This window comes from Ptiloglossa arizonensis, chromosome 6, assembly GCF_051014685.1.
Source record: "Ptiloglossa arizonensis isolate GNS036 chromosome 6, iyPtiAriz1_principal, whole genome shotgun sequence".
NCBI classification, from domain to species: domain Eukaryota; kingdom Metazoa; phylum Arthropoda; class Insecta; order Hymenoptera; family Colletidae; genus Ptiloglossa; species Ptiloglossa arizonensis.
The window spans coordinates 16,101,806-16,121,701 of NC_135053.1; the positions used below are offsets into that span (position 1 = coordinate 16,101,806).

Consider the following 19,896-nt stretch of genomic DNA (forward strand, 5'->3'; position numbering starts at 1 on the left):
AAATAAATTCTTTCCCCGAGACACGATGGCGATGCTTGCGATGGTATCGTCGTCTCTGGTCGGTGGTTCGTTGACATTGTTAGCCCGCCACGAGGCTCTGGGCGAAATATACTTCCTAATCGAATCAGATCCAGCCACGACGTCACTTATCATTCCAGCGTCGTTAATTTCATTCGCAGACCGTGGCCGGCGCATGGTGGTTCCCGTTAAAACCTTCCGAGAGACTTTCTTCAAACGTGTGGGCTTCGCGGTGGCTACGTGCCCGCCGCTCGACGAAGGTGAATGAAATACCGATGCGATTACCGGTTACGGTTTCGTCACTGTTCGCTATGTAATCGTCCTGGGAAAATATTCCCATCGCGTTGAGAAATCTCCGTTTATCGATTTTTCGAGCCCGATGAACATGCCCGCGCGATTCGTCGACGTTTCGAAATCGTTGCGAGAACACATCGGGAACGTTTCATGTTGAAGAAACTGGTAAATGGGATCGTTTCGATTGCAATATTCTGAACAGACGATTATCGAAATGGATGATTGTATAGGTAGATTAATTCGTGTGCAAACTACTTTCCATTTTCGAGGATACTTTCGAGAATACGAGAATACTTTCAGCTTTGGTAGTTTTTGTTTTTATAATTTGTATGGTTTGAATGGAACATTGTATTTTCGATGGAAAAAGTTAGTGTGGTAATTTCTCCTCGACCGGTTCCAAAAATATTTATTTATCGCGATTGGGGTAAAAATAACCTCTTCGATATGGTATCAAGTTGCTTCGTTAGATAGTTCGGTGATAACAGGAAGCAGCGTGACTATGGTAATCGATGGTCCATGGGACACCAGGTGTCACATATTTTCACTGTTTTTCTTCGACGAGAGAAGCTATTTTATCAACGAACCGTGTATTCGATCGAAATCGAAGATTTCTTATCTTATCGCAATTCCTCGCGTCGATGTAACGCGTTAACGAACCAACCTGTTCGATATGGTTGTTCCTTACTCGAATGTGAAACGAAATTAATTTTCACGCATTATATATACACGAGCCATCGGTTATTTCGTGTTTCCATGAATCATCGACACGTGTGAAACGTTCAACGATAAGACTGCGTAGATTACAATTTAGATTCAATTCGAGGTGTTCCTTTAAATCGCGAGATTGTTCAAGAGAACTCTGTAGGATAGTTTCTCGAAAATGTATGTTCAAATATCGCGATTAGAATATTTGTTCTCGATCAAAGTTCATTTATCGGTAACTTTCTCTCATTTCTCTAACAGAAATCGAATTCCATGTTGGTAAAATGCGTTCTAATTTTCGGAGCGTTGCTCTTTCAATTAATGTTCCATCGCTGTAAACAGATGATATCTCGAAGATACAGCATCCAAGTACTATTCTACTTTTGTTATCGTTTCGACAATAAATGTAGCTCAAGCTTTGTCCACGCTTTTATTTAGAGTATTCAACACTCAAAGACTCGAACAATTAAAAGAAGGTTCAATAATCGAAGAAGAAGATCTCTAGATCACAGTTCATTCATGTTTTCATATAGAGTATTCAAAACTCAAAGAATCAAACAGTTAAAAAATGGTCCAATAGTCAAGACAGAAGATATTTTCGTCCACGTTTTCACTTATAGTATTCAATACTCAAAGACTCAAACAATTAAAACAAGGTTTAATAATCAGAGAGGAAGATCTCTAACTCACACTCTGTTCATGTTTTCACATAGAGTATTCAAAACTCAAATACTCAAACAGTTAAAAGAAGTTTCAATAGCTAAGACAAAAGATAAGATATCTCTTAACTCACACTCCGTCCACGTTTCCACCTCTTCAACACTCAAAGACTCAAACGGTTAAAAAAAGGTCCAGTAGTCAAGACAGAAGATCTCTAGCTCACACTCAGTCCATGTTTCCACCTCTTCAACACTCAAAGACTCAAACAATTAAAACAAGGTCCAATAATCGAAAACGAAGATCTCCACCTAGTGTTTCCACCTAGAGTATTCAAAACTCAGACTCAAACAATTAAAAGAAGTTCCAATAGCCAAGACAGAAAATAAGATATCTCTTAGCTCACACACCGTCCACGTTTCCATCTCTTCAACACTCAAATACTCAAACGGTTAAGAAAAGGTCCAGTAGTCAAGACAGAAGACCTCTAGCTCACACTCAGTCCATGTTTCCACCTCTTCAACACTCAAAGACTCAAACAATTAAAACAAGGTCCAATAATCGAAAACGAAGATCTCCACCTAGTGTTTCCACCTAGAGTATTCAAAACTCAGACTCAAACAATTAAAAGAAGTTCCAATAGCCAAGACAGAAAATAAGATATCTCTTAGCTCACACACCGTCCACGTTTCCATCTCTTCAACACTCAAATACTCAAACGGTTAAGAAAAGGTCCAGTAGTCAAGACAGAAGACCTCTAGCTCACACTCAGTCCATGTTTCCACCTCTTCAACACTCAAAGACTCAAACAATTAAAACAAGGTCCAATAATCGAAAACGAAGATCTCCACCTAGTGTTTCCACCTAGAGTATTCAAAACTCAAAGACTCAAACAATTAAAAGAAGTTCCAATAGCCAAGACAGAAGATAAGATATCTCTTAGTTCATGCTCCGTCCACGTTTCTACCTCTTCAACACTCAAAGACTCAAACGGTTAAAAGAAGATCCAATAACCAAAGCAGAAGATACCTTAACTCACCCTTCGTCCTCCACCTAGAATATTCACCACTGAAAGATTCAAACAATCAAAAGAAGCTTCAATAGTCGATCTAGAAAATCGTCAGACTCCCCATCAAATTTCCATTCATTCGTTCATCGATTTCCTTCAAATCCATCAGCGTGTTATCCGCGAAACTCGATCCCGATGCACGCGTTTCGGTACCCTCGACACGAATCCCGCGACAAAGTACAAGAATCGTGGATGTAGCGCGCGTGTCGAGTCCCTTCCGCGAAGCGCGCTAAGAGTTTCCCGCGGACGTGTTAAACTACTTCCTGGGGAATGCACGCGTGTCGCTGGCATCGGTACGGTTAAAACAACGTTTCGTGGAATCTCTCCCCACCCCTCTCCCCCTCTCCTCCCCCGCTCCTCCGCCGTTCCTCTCTCGCGCGCGAGCCTCGTGTTTGTACATTCAAAGAGGCTACGCGCGCGAAGGCCGAACCCGTGTAGATCGTCGCGATAGGTCCCACGAAATCGTCGCTGTCGCGTTCTCCTAAACCTAGCCGTGCATCCGCCGCGCGCAACTTCCGGTCGAGGGGTTGGCCGCGCTCGAAGTCACCGAGCGAGCATCGAGCGGCGAGGGGAGCCGAGGTGCCCCCGTCGACGCATTGTCATCGCCTCGACGATATTTCTCCGAGAGACGGGGGCATTGTTCCTTTATCACCGACAGTAAACAGTTTGATCTTCGTTCGTTCGCCGACGGATTCGAAAAATCGATGATTAACCTTATCACCGCGGTGGCGCGGGATCGGACGTTGACCCACGGGGGGACCGCGAACGATCCAACGGGGATTTCGCGCACGTAAACGGGGCCCGTGATCACTTCACGCGTGTAAGTAAATCGAAAGAGACTAGGTACGGTTCCAGGACGATTTTACCAGCACTTTGAACCGATTCCAACGTCTTCATAGAGGTTTATTTAAGTTTTAATAACACGTATCGTGATTAGCCTCCTCGTGAACGATGAATTTTATTTTTGAAGATATACAAGGGTTTCTTTTTAATATTTTTAAGAAGATATATTCTAAGGTATGATTAGCACACTTGTGGTTCTTATGTTTGGCCCAATTTCCTCGCGAGTTTAGCACGATATTGAAAGCAAAGCGATTAAATTAAAGAGGATAATTTAAACTTCAGTAACACGTATCGTGATTACCCTTCTCCTGAACGCTAAATTTTATTTTTGAAGACATATAAGGGGTTTTTTCTAATATTTTTAAGAAGGTACTTGTGGTTCTTGTTTGCCCAAATTTCCTCGCGAGTCTAGCACGATATTGAAAGCGGTTAAATAAATCGTCGCACCACGGAAATCGCTAATACCGGACCCATAGTTGAACGAATCACTGTGCACGAATGGACTCGATAACGAAAGAATGTCGACGCGGGGCACACATTATTCGTTGTTGCATCAATTTGTTCGTCGTGGCGATCGAATCGTTCGACGAGCTATTATTACTCGCGGGTAATAAATTCCGGCTCGAAGCTGATCGTTGGGTTGTTCAGGGAAAGTCATTTCGTTTTTTTTTTTTTTTTTGGGTGAAAATGAAACACATGATTCTTTTAGAGCGTACAAACCTTTTATTAAATTATATATTCTCCATTCTGGAAAACGAATTGACTTTCCGAACAATCCAATGTTATTCCTTTTAATAGAGAAACAGGGAACGAGACACTTTGTGGATAATGTTTCGAGCAGTGTTTCGATTAATTGGCCAGCTGGAATGGAGTAATAAAAATTCTAGATGCTTTGGGATTTAGTATAGATTGAAACGCAGTCCTAGCGAAACGCTCTAAATTTCTCAGCCGTGAAATAGAGTAATGAAAATTACAGATCTTCTCGAATTTAATATTGATTGCATATAAATTCGACCAGGATCGTACCTTCCCTCGAAACTCGTTGAATTTATTATAGAATGGAGTGCAACGATCGTGCGGTGCTGTCGCTCGACGATACATTATTACCGATATTGTATTTATTATTACGGAATTAACTCTACTTTTAACCAATAAATGGTCAAAGTAGATGTCCAATAGTTCCTCTCAATTTCGAAACAACGAAACCGAGGCTAGGTACTCCGTAGAAATTATTTTCGAATAGTTTTTCGTCTAATCGGCCCCTGGAATAGGGTAATGAAAAATCCAGATGCTTTTAACCGTAATGTGAATATAAACGCAACCGTCATCGTGCTAAAACTCTCTGAATTTATCGTACGACGGCGTGGAATTATAAGTGCTCGCATAACGGAGCCGTCGTTCGTCGAACTATTATTACTCGCGCGTAATAAATTCTCCTTTGAACCCGATCTATTCTTCCCCTCGACGCTTCGACAGCTTCGACTCAAAGAGTACGGCTCTGTGCGGAAGATCTTTTCGCGCATAAAACGTACACACGTGTTGAACGCCTATCGGCGTTCACCGCACGTGCTCGACTGATCGACCGAGCGCCCATAGGCGCCGACCGTAGTCGAAGAGTTAATTTCGAAACGATAAAATCGAGGATTGGGTACTCCGTGTAAAGTGTTTTCAATAGCACACAGTAACAAAAAATCCAGATGCTTTTAAATATAACATAGCTTTAAATACGTCTCTAAATATATCAAACAATAAAATGGAACCATAGATCCTTCAACGTACCCTCGAGAAGAAATATTCACAACCCTGGAGACTAAATCTATAACAGATCTATAGCAAAAATTATTTACAAGAATTTTTAATTCATATAACCCCTCTACAAGCATATTTCCAACGGTCGTATCGACAATCGTTCGAATAGTTGCGCAAAAAATAACGGTCCGGGGTCCGTGGGCCCTCGGTCGATAAACGAACGCAGCGCGCGTCCCTAATTCAATCGCGTACCGATATCGAGTCGATCCGAACGCTCGAAACCCCTCCGATTAATAACGCAGACGACGCGTGTCCGCGATTAATCCCGGCGCGCCGTTGCATCAGCTCGCGATACAATAACGACGGGACTGTTAGAATCACGGTAGACGAGCAAATACAGACGATCGGGAACGACAGGCGTCCGTGACGACCGATAAAAGCGCTCGCAACGGAAATAAACGTTCGTAAACTCGTGGCGTCTCTGCGATACGTTCGACGACCTCGCGCGTCTCTCCAATTAGCCGAGCGTAATTATCGTTCCGGGGATAAACAGCCCCACGAGTCCCGATCGTGACGGGTAACATCGTTCACGGATTTCGCGGCTCGTGCACCGTCCGTCGTGCGAGCAGGCACAGTTGTGACTCCGTCCCCACTCCACCGGTCGCGGTCCGCTAGCCGTATCGTCGCTGCTATTGGCCGAAGACGATGACGAACGTCGACGCCCATCGTGCGTACCGAGATCGAGCGAGACACGAAACAAGTCGCAGCCTCAACGTTGCCAGCGTTCGAACGAAACCGTCGAAACGGAATGATTTTCTTCCTGTTTATGCATACCGCTAGGAAATCCTCCTGACCAGTTAACACGAAACGCGTAACTTTTAACGCTTTCTTGTCTCGCGTATTCTTCTACGCGGGAGCTGTCATCCGAAGTTCCCTCGGAGGATTTGTAATTCAATAGCGGAAAAGTTGTTCCGTTTCATACGAACGCGAATCACTTTTGCGTACATCGTAATTACGAAGACACTTATCTAGATAGAAACGAGTCTAGACGTGTTCGTATAATCCTCGATAAATGGAAATCAATTCTTTCAGGTATGAACGAATATCAAGGTATCAAAGATTATCGAAGATATCGAATCGAGAGGATATCTCTTCCGTGTCGACGTTTTTGTTCGTCGATGCTGTAAATTGTACTTCGTCTCGCTCGACCCTCGAGAAACTTTCGGTGCCGATCGTTTTCGTTCTTCGGCCAATAGAGTGCTCGTGACGTCAGGAGACGTCAGTGGGACCGTGACCGGAGTGGGGGTGTAGTAAACACACTGTCCCTTTTCCTCGCGGACGTACGTTACGATGTACTCGAGAACCGGTCGCACCTCTGCGGGCCTTTTATTCGTTCGTTCGGATCGCGCACAACGGTGCTCGTTGAATTAATAAATTGACAGGGGACCGTGCGGGGGAGTGAGGGGGAGGGATGGACGTGAAACGGTGGCCGGAGGGGGACCGCGATGGGAATTTTTCGAGCGTACGAAACTCACCGCCACGGATAACGAGAGTGGACGGAACCGTGGTCGAACTCTACTCGAACGCTGGCCCAATCCTTGCCCCGGCTCAATTTATTCACAATAGGCTCTTTCAACGAATTACACGTCGGTCCACGACGAATCTCTCTGGGTGTTACCGAGCGACCGATCATGCGGGCGCGTTGTGTCGCGCGAGACCGCGCTGGGAGGGGCGGGGAGGGGTGGAGTGGGGGTGGAGGGGCCCGGGGGCGGTCGGAGGGAAAAAATTATGGGTGTCGTTTATCATGTTCCCCGTGACGACCGCGGGTGCTTCCAGCTCCTCTTTGATCCGAGCGCAACCGCTTGTTTTTGCGCCTTCTCTCCGCGGCTGCCTTTTTTTTTTTCTCTCGCGCTTTGTTTATCGACGAACGGACGGGGGACCGATAACGAACGGTTTTCTGAAACCCGCGGACCTCTTATCGGGGGCTAAGGCTTCCGATAAGTCGGTGTCGATGTTCCCAGGCTTCGCGAGGGGATCTCGAAACCTTTTATCGCGGAGACGCGCGGTTGGTTATTGTCACGACAGGGGCGCTGACGTCGCTCCGTTCGTTCGAAACGTTTCGTTCGCGGGTATTAGAGAGTGAATATTGAGAATTGGGAAAATCGAAGCGCAAGGTAGCGCAAGGTTGTGAAGGTAGATTTCTCAATTTTAAAATTCAAATAATTTAAAATAGTTAGGGAATTATTTCGAATGGAAATTCTATTACTCGTAACCTTTATCGAGTTTCGAGACTAGTACCAACAGTGTGTTCAAAAGATGGGAGAGTACCTTTGGGTCTGGAAAGACCCAGGGTACGGCGAGAATTGAGAAGAAATAATATAAGTGTACCAGATAGTTCCGTAGAGAAATGTTTCACGGAATTGAGGATTTTAAGGAATTGTTAAATGTTTCCGTAACGCAGACGAGGGGTTACTTGAAGATCGTTGGCTCGTTGTGAAACTCGCAGGGAATTCGTCACGTTCGGGACCTCCTGACCCCTATTGGATAACAGGGTCGTGTTAATCGAAACTTTACATCGTTCCAAAGCGTTCAAAATATTCACCCCTCTATTTCCTTTTCTCGGAATCGAATAGGCTAATGCTTTGACCGATGTGACACTCGAATTTGAATATTTCCGAGAGCGCGATACCTTCGAGAACCGGTTAAGGTTGATTCGTCGAGGAACGGTTAAAATCTCGTACGTGTGACCAGTGTGCGATCATCGATGCATTCGGATCGTCGATATCCGAATTAGAATCACTTGATATAACTCTATTTATACGACCCGCTTGGAGAAATTAATTCCCCTTCGGTATCGCTCCGTAAATTGTCGCGAAGATTGAGACAAATTTCCTTGTCACGCTGCTGTCCGAGTGGCCAACAGCTGTGAACTCGTTCGTCTTTTTCGACGTTGCAACGAAAATAAAGAATTATAAATACTTCGCCGGTCGAATCCAAACCTAGATGCATTCTCGTCTCCGAGAAGATTAATATACGCGGAGGGGACGAACAAGTTTCACGATAATTGTTTCCCTGTTGCTAGTCGCAAACAGTGTTCTCGAAACGCTCGAACATTCTCGTCGTTTTACATACTTTTTGAATCCTGGAGAACTTGAAAATTTATAAAAAATTATACTACGCATTGAGAACAACATCAAGAACAAAGATTTTATCAGTCTAACTGGAGCAGACCTATAGATTGTTATCTTCTTCTTTAAATTCGTTAAATGGAAAGAAAAATACGATTTTATATTATTCAAGTGAATTCAAGAACAAACATTCGACACGTTCACGTGGATCAGAAGAGTTTTCGTAATTACTCTTCAAATTCGTTAAAATGAAAAAAAAAACATTCATAGGTAAATTCGAAAACAACGATACCTGTTCACGTGGCTCAGAAGCGCGAGTCACGTGATCTTCGTTCCCGCGATTTCAGTGGCGCGAAATTCGAAAGAAAAATTGAAACGAACGAAAAAATAGTCATATTACGATCTCCGTTGAATTCAAGAACAAAGATTCCCGTCTCTCGACGATATTAAATTTACAAGGCCGCGCGGAAACGCGACCGTACCGGAAACGACGCGATAAGGGACGAGAACTCGATGAAATTTTCGGGGAAGATGGAGCGGGGCATCTATTTATTTATTTATTTATTTACTTATTTACTTTTTTACTTATTTTCTTATTTACTTATTTACTTATTTACTTATTTACTTGTTTACTTATTTACTTCTTTACTTATTTACTTATTTACTTATTTACTTATTTACTTATTTACTTATTTACTTATTTACTTATTTACTTATTTACTTTTTTACTTAATTATTTACTTATTTATTTACTTATTTATTTACTTATTATTTACTCATTTATTTACTCATTTACTTACTCATTTACTTACTCATTTACTTACTTATTTATTTACCTATTTACTTACTTATTTATTTACCTATTTATTTACTCATTTATTTACTCACTTATTTACTCACTTATTTACTCATTTATTTACTCATTTATTTACTCATTTATTTACTCATTTATTTACTCATTTACTTACTTATTCATTTACCTATTTATTTACTCATTTATTTACTCATTTATTTACTCATTTATTTACTCATTTACCTACTCATTTATTTACCTATTAATTTACCTATTTATTTACATATTTACTTGTTTACCCATTTATTTCCGCGCTCGAGTAGAACGAAATCGCGAACCGTCCGTGGATAGATCGGTGTTCCGTATCTGGATGCAACTCAGCCCTCCCCATGCGTCATCGCAATTAAGCCACGGAAATCCTTCGTCGAGCGCGCGGGATCTAAGCTGGCACCGGTTAGCGCGGCAGATAACTTCGATAACCCAATAAACGGCGGAGGATCGAGATTGCAGCACGCAGCGTATTATCGCCCGATGAGAAGAGAGCTCGGTGCCCCGCGCCGCGCCGCGTCGCCTCGCCGGGCAGATAAATTATTTTAGGACAGGCCTCGGTGCACAATACGTGCACGCGCATCTGGCCCGATTGCGGTTTGCCGGCTTTGTCTGGAGAATTCGCTCGGGGGCGTAGATATAGCCGACATCCTGCTTCGTTCATTCCCGACGATAATTCTCTGTAACACCCCGCGAGTACACTCGAGTTATCGCGATTGGTCACACGTGCGAAGTGGCCCGCTCTCTCTCTCTCTCTCTGTCTCTGTCTCTCTTTGGTCTCTGGTCTCTCGCGCGTGTAATACACCATGGTGTTCCTGTATCATCTGCGTACTTTTTTTTAAATAATTCCACTTGATAACGGATAATTTGTTTCATTTTGACAAAATTTGCCACAATGAATACGATACATTTTCCAATGTTCTCTTTTTCTTGATACTAGGTTGTTGTATAAGTTTCGTCGTTCGGTATAATTTATCGAAGAACGTAGTACTATACTGTTCATCGATGGAGACTTTGATTATATTTTGAAAATACTGGTATTGGCTTACTATGATAGGTTGTTCGATAAAACTCGCAAACTGTCGAATGTTATTTTGTAAAAATAACATTTTGTATACGTTCAAATTTCATTTCGATACAAGCAAGTATCGTAGCTGCACGAAAAATTAACCGGTGGCTCAACTTTGACCGTTTATAAAAATGTCCAACATTTGTAGAGTTAAATTTTTTTCATTGCAAATTTTCAATCATTGTTTTCGAAAATTTCCAACATTTGTAGAGTTAAATATTTTTCATTGCAAATTTTCAATCATTGTTTTCGAAAATTTCCAACATTTGTAGAGTTAAATATTTTTCATTGCAAATTTCCATTCATAGTTTTTCAAAAATTCCAACATTTGTAGAGTTAAATATTTTTCATTGCAAATTTTCATTCGTTGTTTTCAAAAATTTCCAACATTTGTAAAGTCAAATATTTTTCATTGCAAATTTCCATTCATAGTTTTTCAAAATTTCCAACATTTGTAGAGTTAAATTTGTTGTAATTGCAGATTGCAAAGAATTTTATATCGCAGATTTCAATCATGAAAATTTATAATAATTACCCGGTGCAAAAACGAGGTAAAATTATCGAATAATTCTATAAAGTTACATGCATTGTACTACATCGGTCGATCCAAGATGGCTCATTCTGTAGAATCGCGCGCGCAGCACCGAGTTGCTCGAGCGTTCATTTAACGAGGCACCGATTGGCTGGGCGAGATTCTCGCCGTTTCGACCGCGGCCTTGCCGAGTCTTTGGCCAGAGGCCTCTGTCGATCATGATTGTTTGAACTTTGTTACGTTCGCCTTCTGTGTCGAGAAACTGTAGCCGTTTCGTGAGAAAGCTTTCGCGTATTATGTGGTTCATTGTTCGTCGACGCGGAAGAAATTTTAATGTGTTTATTAGACTTGCTTTTTTTCATTGCTCGTTGAGTATGATGGACATTGCATGCATAGAGATGAGGCTTTGGGATTGATATATATGTATATATTTTTTAGAAGCGTATTTCCGTAGAGATGGTTTCCATTGGTTCATGGGTTCGTTCCTCGAGGTGGAAGATACTTCAATGTGTTCATTAACCTTTTTAATTTTTTTATTGGTCATTGGGCAACGATGGCACGAACATTCTGCTTCCAGAGGCTTTGGAATCGATGGATTGCACAGAAGTGTGTTTTGTTTAGAAAATTGTCATTTTTTGGAGAATCTAAGGGAGTTTTCTGTGAAAGTACAATTAATTTTGTAATTTGTCACTGAAGAGGACCAAAAACAATGGTAGAAACGTACCTACTACTAATGAATAAATTTTAAAAATAATTGAGCTTTTGGTAATTGAATATAGAAAAAACTCTCTTAGGTTGAACGAAATGTGAAAACGTTTTTCTTAACGAAACATTGTTTTCGATCCTCTTTGATAATAAATTACTGAGAAATGGTGACTGTGCAAATACGGTCAATAAAATCGAGTGATGATTCATCGACCACGTTTCGTTGTGAAAACGATGAAAGAATAACGAATTTGGATTCTTTCTGACAAAGACTTTTCTTGTGGAGGACGTTTTTATTTTTTTCTCCTTTTTTTCAAGACAAAGGAGTGGTATTACCTTCGCGATTTAACTATACTTTCAACGTTATCGCGTCCTACTTAGACGTATTACAGAATCAGCTTCCAGCATAACATTTGCCTTTCTTCGTCCGCAAATGGTAATGAATCATAATTTTATTCTCGATTCCTCGGCCCGATACCTCCATTCGTCGATGAAACGTCATCTTGTTCGGAATATACACTGTCGGTCAAAAGTTTGGAACGACCTTGCTTTTTATTATATAGCATAATTACTCGCTTTAACTATTTTACTATTTTTCGAAAAAAAAAGTTTGTGGAAGCTGCTAAACGGGTATTGGAAGAAAATTATTCAAAATATGATTGAACATTCACTTCGAAGGATACCTAGAATCGTCCAACATCAAATTGTAAAATGTTCAAAGAAGAATATTTCGACAAGAATGTTTTTTTTTTTATAAAAAAACGTAAAATTATTTGATAAAGTCAATTCGTGCACAAATTGTGCACATATATACCAAATTAAACAAGATACTCCAAATAATAAAAAAAAATAGTTTCCATTAATATCCTTGGAAAAACAAATGAAAATACCCTAAACAATAAAACAATAATCTTCCATTACCATACTTGGCGAAACCAAACAAAATACTCTTAATAATAAAGAAAAGCACATTTCCATCAACATTCTCGGCAAAATAGATCAAGATACTCAAAAATAATAAAAAAAAATAGTTTCCATCAATATCCTCGGCAAAACAAAGTAAAATGCCATAAACAATTAAAAAAAAAACTTCCATTACCATACTTGGCGAAACCAAACAAAATACTCTTAAAAATAAAGAAACGCACATTTCCATCAACATTCTCAGCAAAATATATCAAGATACTCAAAAGTAATAAAAAAAAATAGCATTCTATCGATATCGGTGTAATTTTGCACACCACTCCTCACGTGTACAAACTTTTGACCGGAAGTGTATATCTCTGTTCTCCTTGCGATTTCAATTCAATTTCCATTATACGTTCCGCCATCCTCGCGAGAAACGGTCAACTAATCGCGTGTCGCACGCAATTATCCATCGACGACTGGTTAACGATTCTGAAAAGATATCGGCTAATTGCGCGAATTATTCGTCGACCGATAGAAGTGACTCGCGTGTACGGTCGAGATTCTTAGCTTCGTGAAAGGAAATGTCGCAATCGAGACCGTGCGTCAGAGTACACACTCTCTCGCGTTGATCCAGACACACGCGACAGTTGAAACACTCCGTGACTTATAACGAGGTGAGATACTCGTCCACGGTGACCCCGATAATCCACGAAAGTGAAATGAACATAGGTTCCTTCGTTTCGAATAGAATTCGTCTGGAATCGTACAAAAATTGTTCAAACTCGAGATTAAAATCCATAAAAAAAATCGTGCAAACCACTTACGTCAATACTCGACGAATTAGAAGGGACTATTTTGCATTCCGAACGATTATTTTAAACGATAGCTTTCGAAGCCTGTACACGATCGTTTCGTTCGCATATCCCGATCGCCATTACCATACGCGATCGTTGGTTGTCCATCCACTCTATGAACTGTGTGTACATTTCGTTTGCATTTCGAGCATCCCTCATATTTTAAACAATACCGAGTACCGGGCGCCGCGATGCACGTCACGGAGAATACCGGGACGCTGATTATAATACATCATCTACGCGTCACCAACACGTTTCGAGAGAATGCTTGCCTATATCGCACTTGGTGACCTAGGTTTTTAATATTTCTCGTATTTTAACCTTTCGATCGCTAATCAAAAAGCTATGACCACTGAACGGTCCACCGTGTGCGGTGAACGCCTATGGGCGTTCGATACGCGTATAAACTTAACTAGCGAGAAGGTTTCCCGCACGGAGCGTACTGCAAAGAACTGATAATGGTAAGTAGGACTTTCACAGGGTAAAGAAAGATTTTAGCAGGGTTTAGAGTTCTCGCAGATACAGGTTATTGTAAGACAACCTAAAAATGATAATTCTCGGAAAATTGTAATTGTTTACTATCCCGATAAAAATGAATCTAACACTCTTCGAGCTCGTCGACTTATCAGCTTTGTGTGTAGTTCGTTGTACGTCGAAAGGGTTTGATTCGAAGTAAGAAATGTTCTCCGAGACGAGTTGAGCGACACTGTTGATTCGATTTCTTTTTTTTTTTTTTTTTTTTTGCCCCCACCCCTTTCGCTGGACATTATCTACGCGCCTTGTATTCCCGGAGGAAGTTGGACCAATAACGGGCCCATTGTTTCGGGTCCGTGAGCTTCGAATTCTCGGCTACAACGACGATGACCTTGTCGGGCCCTCGACGAACGAGGTCGATCCCGACCGATCCCAAGTTTTTTCTCCTCGCGTTTCCAAACGGTACTCTCGAGCCGTTTCGTGTTTTCCACGGAAGCTGAAATTCGTCTCGGCTCGTGTTACAAAGAGCTGCGCGTGGGAATCGCACTTCGAGAACGTTTTTCTCGTGATTTATCGAGTACAATCTCCACACGGAGGATGATTTTTTCTTTTTCTCTCTCTCTCTCTCTTTTACACGCCCCGCAACGACGATTAACTTGAAATGCTCGTCGGATGCGAAGAGCAGCGATGACTCGAGAGCACGGACCTTGAAATCGGAGGAGGATTCGTGTATGAACGCTCGGCGTGCTCCGGGTCCAGTTTGACCCACGCCGTGTCTAGCTCACAGTCGTGAAGTAATCGCGGTCGTTGATTTGCTCTTGGACTCGTGACCGTTGAAACGAACGAACGAAGAATTTTGATGGAATCCGACTAAAATAATTGCTATTTATTGAATTAAACTAATTGTGAACTAATATTAATATACAGGGTGCGGAGAAAGTTGTATAACCTTGTAAAAAACACTCGTTCTTCCTCTGCAAACGTTTTCGTGTACTATTCAAAATTTTTCTCCGTTGCAATTTTCGCGTTGCAATTGAGTTAATTTATGTTGTAAAATATGCGTCGGTGTTTTTTTATGGAAAGAACTTTTTACACTTGCAAGAACTTTTACACTTTTACAGTATATAATACAAAGTGGAATAATTCGATATAGAAGCGAAGAATCTTCTTCTTTGGTAAAGTTCCAAGGCAGTGGAGGTCTTCACAGGTCCATGACTTCGCGACGAATGGTCGAGAAAAATGTTAGAGAATAAATTTTTTCTTCGAACGATCGACAAATCAATTGGTAGGTTCGAGATGGATGTAATTGATCTGGAGAAAATCTAACAACGCGAAACTTCGATCAAATTCCATGCATTCTGATAAAATTCAAGTACGGGTCAAAATTGACCCCTAGTCCGTCGTTCGAAGGGTAAACCTCGTCTCCAAACAACACCAGACTTTAAAGAGTCACAATTATCATCAATCAATCAATCGGTCGATCAAGTTCCACACATTCTGATAAAATTCGAGTACGGGTCAGAATTGACCCCTAGTCCACGGTTTGAAAAGTAAACCTCGTCTTCGAACAACACCAGCTGTCACTGATCTCGAGAAAATCTAAGTTCACACATTCGGATAGAATTCAAATACGGGTCAGAAATGACCCCCAATCTACCGTTCGAAGAGTAAACCTGGTCTCCAAAGAACACCAGACTTCAAAGAGTCACAATTATCGTCAAATCATCGATCATTGTCATCGTTCGATCAAGTTCCACAAATTCGGATGAAATTCAGCTCCGGGTCAAAATTGACCCCCAATCCACCGTTCAAAGAGTAAACCTCATCTCCAAACAACACCAAACTTGAAAGAGTCACAATTATCGTCAAATCATGGATCATTGACATCGTTCGATCAAGTGCCACACATTCGGATGAAATTCAGCTCCGGGTCAAAATTGACCCCCAATCTACCGTTCAAAGGGTAAACCTCGTCTCCTGACAACACCAGACTTTAAAGAGTCACAATTATCGTCAAATCATCAATTGGTCGATCAAGTTCCACACATTCGGATAAAATTCAGCTCCGGGTCAAAATTGACCCCCAATCTACCGTTCAAAGGGTAAACCTCGTCCCCGGACAACGCCAGAGTTCGAAGAGTCACGATCGTACGTAACGATCGTTAAAAAAAAAAAAGCAAAAAAAAGGCAACTGATTCCCATCGATTCGAACAGCGGAATCGACGACAGGAATATCGCCCGAGTGGCTCGAACCGGAGCGAGGCACTCGACGTCTTCAAGTAGTTCACGTAATCCACAATCTCCTCCAGCGTTGCTTAAGATTTCAGACGTCGAGAGTGCGCGGTGTGCGAAATAGCTATGGCCGTGACACATTTGTCATAATTGTGGAACGTCTGTTCGCGGTGTTACAACGAACGTTGAATAGATCCGTCGTGTATCTCAGCGAGGGCTAAATTGACCCTTTCCTCGCGGAAATCGTTAATACTACGGGTCTTTAACCGTTTCTCGAGCCGGCTAATGCGAAGGAATCCGTGAATTTCAGCCGTTCCACTTTCGACGATATCGGAAAAATGATTAAAACCTCGTCCATTATACGACTCTCCAGAACCTCGTGTACGAGGTATTTCGTGCGATACGGACGCATTGTTCGGGGTTGTTCAACACGTAAAAATAATAGAAAAAAAAACGAAAATGGGTCCGTATGTACGTTACGTCCGACCTCAATTCCGGGTTATAGCTGTTTTTATGTCGTACCAGTTGCGCATCTATGTATAGACATTCAGGAAGAAGCTACTAGTATTGCGTGCCGTTGTTTTCGAGACAATGGACTGAAATAATTCACGGATCGTTGTAAAATGCTAAGATGTAAATATCCACGATCTTTCCTCGAGTCGTGAAAAGTTATGTGTAAACAATCCCGGGTTCGGTTCACCGTGATCGCTTCGATCTCTGAAATCAGTCCCGTAGCTGGCGAAACGAAATTTATTAACACACCGAAATTTTCTGGAAAACCGAACCGAGCTCGGTTTCCACTCGTTCGGTGGAAACGCGCCACATCGACGCACGCGTTCCCCGAAACTTTATTTTCTAAACATTTCTCTCGCGGTCTCTCACGGGGGAAACTTTCTCCCAGTGTTGCCACCTTCAATTCACGAAAATCCGTAGCGACCGACTCGATATTCCGTGGAACTTCGTAAACCCCCATTCGACGAATCTACTACACTGCTACGTTATAAGATTCCGGAATTAAATGAATCATTTCTGTAATCTCATACTCGTTAGCGTGTAATCCATTACACCTTGGAATTTATACTCGGAGAAGGGAAAATCTATAGATTGACGCTGATCTACGCGGATTCAACGTAAATGTAGCTTTTAGAATAATAAATTTAATAATTTAAGATAATTTAAAATAATTTAAAATGATTTAAAATAATTTAGAATAATTTAAAATAATTTAAAATGATTTAAAATAATTTAAAATAATGCGAAATTGTACGCATTATTAATTTATACAATCATTAACGCAATAACATATTAACGCAATAACATAATAATAATAACATATTAAAATAACATTTTAACGCAAATCGACGTAAATCCACGGATGGTTTTCTCTAAATATAAATAACAAGATCAAAAGCAATACCATTCACAATTCAATCACTTTTGCACTTCACGTATGAAATTATACGGATTGTTATTATCGATTTATTAATTTCATTCTTTGTTAATTTCATTCTGGAAATTCTCTGACGTACTGCAATCATTCGTTGAACCTGACCGGAAGCGACGGCTGGCGACAAAGGTCGGTGTGCAAGGGATTTCTAATTTTCGGCCCGAGAACCGTGAAAAAATCCGTGGATCCATGGAAAAATCCATAGAGGTGGCAACACTGGCTTCTCTCCCTGTTTCCCGAGACGAGCACGCTTTCCGCGCCGCTCATGAAACTGTCCGCTCCTCGTTAAGGGAGTAAAACCCGCGGCGGTACGTTTACTCGTGAAACATCGTCGCTACGAAAATCACGAGCCACGTAACCAAATTGGAAGCATTGCATTCCATTACACTAAGAAGAATAGTTAATGCACCGTGTTGCGTGCGTAATGATGGTAAATCTTGGGATGGTATCTGTTACCAGTTAACTGTTGAGAGACTGATTAAAAATCTCAGGATGAAATTTGGAATTTGATAACTGTAGATCAAATGGTAAAAATCTTAGGAAGAAAGTTGCCAATTATTGAGAAAATGAGAAAAATCTTTGGATGGAATGTGTAACATGCTAACTGTAGATCAAATGGTAAAAATCTTAGGAAGAAAGTTGCCAATTATTGAGAAACTGATAAAAATCTTTGGATGGAATGTGTAACTTAACTATTGAGAAACTGACAAAAATTTCAAGATGAAATTTGGAACTTGCTAACTATAGATCAAATGGTAACAATTTTAGGGTGAAAGCTGCAATTTAATGAAAGCTGCTGATTATTGAGAAACTGACAAAAATCTTTGGATGAAATGTGTCACATGCTAACTGTAGATCAAATGGTGAAAAGCTTAGGATGAAATCTGTGACCTGCTAGCTATTGAGAAACTGACAACAATTTTTGGATGAAATCTCTGTGAAATCTCTAACGTGCTAACTGTAGATTAAATGGTGAAAATCTTAGGATGAAATCTGTGACCTGCTAGCTATTGAGAAACTGACAAAAATCTTTGGATGAAATGTGTTATATACTAACTGTAGATTAAATGGTAAAAAGCTTAGGATGAAATTTGTGACCTGCTAACTATTGAGAAACTGACAAAAATCTTTGGATGAAATCTCTATGAAATCTGTAATGTGCTAACTGTAGATTAAATGGTGAAAATCTTAGGATGAAATCTGTGACCTGCTAACTATTGAGAAACTGGTAAAAATCTCAGGATGAAACTGTAATCTGCTAACACTTGAGAAACTGACAAGAATCTTAGGATGAAATGTATAACATGCTAACTGTAGATCAAATGGTAAAAATTTGAGGATGAGATCTGTGACCTGTCAACTATTGAGAAACAGACAATAATCTTACAATGAAATCTCTAACCTGCTAACTATCGAGAAACTGACAAAAATCTTAACATGAAATCTGCACAAAATCTGTAACGTGCCAACTATAGATTAAATGTTAAAAATCTTAGGATGAAATCAGCAACCTGCCAACTATTGAGAAACAGACAATAATCTTACGATGAAATCTCTAACCTGCGAACTATTGAGAAACTGACCAAAATCTCAGGATGAAATCCAACAACCTGCCAACTATCGAGAAACTGACAAAACTCTCAGTAGGAAATCTGCAACATGTAACTATTGATATATATCAAACGGTAAAAATCTCACAATAAATATTCTAACCTCCCAACTATTAAAAACCCATCCACCTATTCAAAATTACCACCACCACTGTGAGAATTTACCAAACGTCCCAACCGGGAGACAAAGCACAGTGTACCTTTAAACAAAGAGCACTTTGGACGCATAATACCTTTCTTCCCGGTGTGTATGGTATAGTGATCGGTATTTTGGCTCGTGAGGTTCGTCCAGCCAACAATTAACCGAATTATCCCTTGAACGGGAGGTCAGGGGAGGTGAGGCGCGCGTACAATGGCGGCGGATCGGATGTGTCTCTCGGTTTCGTGTGTCGCTGGCCCATATGCCCGGCGAAAGTAATTCCGTCTGCAGCGACGGGTGGACCAAGGGAGGGAAGAAACGTCAGCGCGTGCAACGTCATTCCGCGAATTAACTTCCGGCATTCCCGTGACAACCGTGACGGTTTCGAGGGGCACGCGAAATTCGCGCGGGTAATGCACGCGTACGCGTAATCCCGTGGTTTTGCGGCGTCGACGTTGCGGCTCGGGTCACCGGCGATGTTAGAAGATAACACGGCTGTTTAAAATTCCCTCCAGCGAGGGATCGACCGAAATAGTCGACTGTTTCAACATTTGGTTCCTCACGGGAAATCGGACCGATTGAAATCATTTTTGAAGTTGGAGCAATTCTCAGGGAGGAAGAAAA

At 41.2% G+C, this 19,896-nt stretch overlaps 2 protein-coding genes across 4 annotated transcripts in view; one reads left to right on the forward strand and one right to left on the reverse strand.

Moving 5' to 3' along the window:
• LOC143148685 (uncharacterized) overlaps positions 1-19,896 on the forward strand; it is a 78,639-nt gene that overhangs the window by 25,344 nt on the left and 33,399 nt on the right. The window lies entirely within an intron of this gene.
• Hiw (MYC binding protein highwire) overlaps positions 1-19,896 on the reverse strand; it is a 476,677-nt gene that overhangs the window by 24,867 nt on the left and 431,914 nt on the right. The window lies entirely within an intron of this gene.